This window comes from Triticum aestivum, chromosome 5A (genome assembly GCF_018294505.1).
Source record: "Triticum aestivum cultivar Chinese Spring chromosome 5A, IWGSC CS RefSeq v2.1, whole genome shotgun sequence".
Taxonomy (NCBI): Eukaryota; Viridiplantae; Streptophyta; class Magnoliopsida; order Poales; family Poaceae; genus Triticum; species Triticum aestivum.
In genome coordinates, this window is record NC_057806.1 from 669,458,008 (window position 1) to 669,462,434 (window position 4,427).

Genomic DNA, 4,427 nt, shown 5'->3' on the forward strand with positions numbered 1-4,427 from the left:
CGGTAACTTCATCATCACCGTCGCCATGCCGTCATGCTGACGGAACTCTTCCTCATCCTCAACAGGATCAAGAGCTCGAGGGACGTCATCATGCTGAACGTGTGCTAAACACGGAGGTCACGTACGTTTGGTACTTGGATCGGTTGGATCGTGAAGACGTTCGACTACATCAACCGCGTTACTAAATGCTTCCGCTTTCGGTCTACGAGGGTACGTGGACACACTCTCCCGTCTCATTTCTATGCATCTCCTAGTTAGATCTTGTGTGATTGTAGGAAAATTTTGAATTACTACGTTCCCCAACAGTGGCATCCGAGCCAGGTCTATGCGTAGATGTCATATGCGCGAGTAGAACACAAAGAGTTGTGGGCGATAATAGTCATACTACTTACCAGCAACGTCTTACTTTGATTCAACGGTATTGTTGGATGAAGCGGCTCGGACCGACCTTATATGACCACGTTCATGAGACTAGTTCTACCGACGTGCTTTGCACAGAGGTGGCTGGCGGGTGTCTGTTTCTCCAACTTTAGTTGAATCGAGTTTGACTACGCCCGGTCCTTGTTGAAGGTTAAAACAGAACACTTGACGAAAAATCGTTGTGGTTTTGATGCGTAGGTAAGAACGGTTATTGCTAGAAGCCCGTAGCAGTCACGTAAAACTTGCAACAACAAACTAGAGGTCGTCCAACTTGTTTTTTGCAGGGCATGTTGTGATGTGATATGGTCAAGACGTGATGAGATATAAATTATTGTGTGAGACGACCATGTTTTGTTAAAGTTATCGACAACTGGCAGGAGCCTTATGGTTGTCTCTTTATTGCATAAGATGCATGCGCCATATGATTGATTTACTTTATTGCTATGCGATAGCAATAGTTGCAAAAGCAATAGTTAGCAAGACGACCATGTGACGACATGTTGATAAAGATCAAGATGATGGAGATCATGGTGTCATGCCGATGACAATGGAGATCATGACGGTACTTTGGATATGGAGATCAAAGGCACAAGATGATGATGGCCATATCATGTCACATATTTTGATTGCATGTGATGTTTATCTTTTATGCATCTTATTTTGCTTAGTACGGCGGTAGCTGTTGGGGAACGTAGCAGAATTTTAAAATTTTCTACGCATCACCAAGATCAATCTATGGAGTCATCTATCAACGAGGGAAAGAGGAGTGCATCTACATACCCTTGTAGATCACGAGCGGAAGCGTTCAAGAGAACGGGGTTGATGGAGTCGTACTCGACGTGATTCAAATCACCGATGAGCAAGTGCCGAACGGACAGCACCTCCGCATTCAACACACGTACGGTTGGGAAAACGTCTCCTCAACTTGATCCAGCAAGGGGAAGGAGAGGTTGATGAAGATCCAGCAGCACGACGGCGTGGTGGTGGAAGCAACGGTGATCTCGGCAGGGCTTCGCCAAGCGCTGGGAGACGGAGGAGTGTCACGGGAGGGAGAGGGAGAGGCCAGGGGCTTGCGTGCGCAGCCCTCCCTCCCCCCCACTATATATAGGGTGCCTAGGGGGCGCTGGCCCTAGGAGATCCAATCTCCTAGGGAGGGCGGCGGCCAAGGGGGTGCCTTGCCCCCCAAGGCAAGGGTGGCGCCCCCACCCCTAGGGTTTCTAACCCTAGGCGCAGGGGGAGGCCCAAGGGGGGGCGCACTAGCCCACTAGGGGCTGGTTCCCCTCCCACTTCAGCCCATGGGGCCCTCCGGGATAGGTGGCCCCACCCGGTGGACCCCCGGGACCCTTCCGGTGGTCCCGGTACAATACCGGTGACCCCGAAACCTTCCCGATGGCCGAAACTGGACTTCCTATATATAAATCTTTACCTCCGGACCATTCCGGAACTCCTCGTGACTTCCGCGATCTCATCGGGACTCCAAACAACTTTCGGGTTACCGTGTGCTAATATCTCTACAACCCTAGCGTCATCGAACCTTAAGTGTGTATACCCTATGGGTTCGGGAGACATGCAAACATGACCGAGAAGCCTCTCCGGTCAATAACCAACAGCGGGATCTGGATACCCATCTTGGCTCCCACAAGCTCCACGATGACCTCATCGAATGAACCACGATGTCAAGGATTCAATCAATCCATATACAATTCCCTTTGTCAATCGCTACGTTACTTGCCCGAGACTCGATCGTCGGTATCCCAATACCTTGTTCAGTCTCGTTACCGGCAAGTCACTTTACTCGTACCAAAATGCATGATCCCGTGATCAATCGCTTGATCACTTTGAGCTCATTATAATGATGCATTACCGAGTGGGCCCAGAGATACCTCTCCGTCATACGGAGTGACAAATCCTAGTCTCGATTCGTGCCAACCCAACAGACACTTTCGGAGATACCTGTAATGTACCTTTATAGTCACCCAGTTACGTTGTGACGTTTGGCACACCCAAGGCACTCCTACGGTATCCGGGAGTTGCACAATCTCATGGTCTAAGGAAATGATACTTGACATTCAGAAAAGCTACAGCAAACGAACTACACGATTTATAGTCACCCAGTTACGTTGTGACGTTTGGCACACCCAAGGCACTCCTACGGTATCCGGGAGTTGCACAATCTCATGGTCTAAGGAAATGATACTTGACATTCAGAAAAGCTACAACAAACGAACTACACGATCTTTGAGCTAAGCTTAGGATTGGGTCTTGTCCATCACATCATTCTCCTAATGATGTGATCCCGTTATCAATGACATCTAATGTCCATAGTCAGGAAACCGTGACTACCTTTTGATCAACAAGCTAGTCAACTAGAGGCTCACTAGGGACGTGTTGTGGTCTATGTATTCACACATGTATTACGATTTCCAGATAACACAATTATAGCATGAACAATAGACAATTATCATGAACAAACAAATATAATAATAACCATTTTATTATTGCCTCTAGGGCATATTTCCAACTGTCTCCCACTTGCACTAGAGTCAATATTCTAGTTACATTGTGATGAATCGAACACCCATGCAATTCTGGTGTTGATCATGTTTTGCTCTAGGGAGAGGTTTAGTCAACGAATCTGCTACATTCAGGTCCGTATGTACTTTACAAATCTCTATGTCTCCACTTTGAACACTTTCACGAATGGAGTTGAAGCGACGCTTGATATGCCTGGTCTTCCTGTGAAACATGGGCTCCTTGGCAAGGGCAATAGCTCCAGTGTTGTCACAGAAGAGAGTCATCGGGCCCGACTGTAACACCCTCGATGCGACTATATCTCCCACGTGTCGAGGCACGACTTAGAGGCATAATCGCATTGAAGGCATATGTCTCAAGTCATGCAATCATCACAAACATCCCATGTAATATAGATAATAAAAGGGATAACATAGTTGGCTTACACTCGCCACATCAATCAAGTACATAAATAACATACATCATCCAAACACTCATGGCCCGACTATGGTGCCAAAATGAAAGATAACCCAACAAGCGACATGGTCCCGATCACCCGGCACCACTACTGATCATCAGGAAAAGAAACATAGTATCGCTGAGAGTCCTCGTCGAACTCCCACTTGAGCTCGAGCGCGTCACCTGGAGCGGAATCATCTGGACCTGCATCTGGTGTAATAGTAATCTGTGAGCCACAGGGACTCAGCAATCTCGCACCCTCGCGATCAAGACTATTTAAGCTTAATAGGTAGGGTAAGGTAAATATATGTGGAGCTGCAGCAAGTGACTAGCATATATGGTGGCTAACTTATTCGCAAAAGAGAGCGAGAAGAGGAGGCAAAGCGCGAGCAAGAAACTAGAGGACAACCTGCGCAAACATTACTCCAACACCGTGTCCACTTCCCGGACTCCACCGAGAAGAGGCCATCACGGTAACTCACATGGTTGATTCATTTTAATTAAGTTAAGGTTCAAGTTATCTACAACTGGACATTAACAAATTCCCATCTGCCCATAACCGCGGGAATTTGTTAACTCACACAGTTCATTCTTAGACTGATCCATATTGAACTTCTTCAATATCTTATCAAGGTACGTGCTTTGTGAAAGACCTATGAGGCGTCTTGATCTATCTCTATAGATCTTGATGCCTAATATATATGCAGCTTCTCCAAGGTCCTTCATTGAAAAACTCTTATTCAAGTAGGCCTTAATGCTGTCCAAGAGTTCTATATCATTTCCCATCAAAAGTATGTCATCTACATATAATATGAGAAATGCTACAGAGCTCCCACTCACTTTCTTGTAAACGTAGGCTTCTCCATAAGTCTGTGTAAATCCAAATGCTTTGATCATCTCATCAAAGCAAATGTTCCAACTCCGAGATGCTTGCACCAGCCCATAAATCAAGCGTTGGAGCTTGCACACCTTGTCAGCATTCTTAGGATCGACAAAACCTTCCGGCTGCATCATATACAATTCTTCCTTAAGGAAAC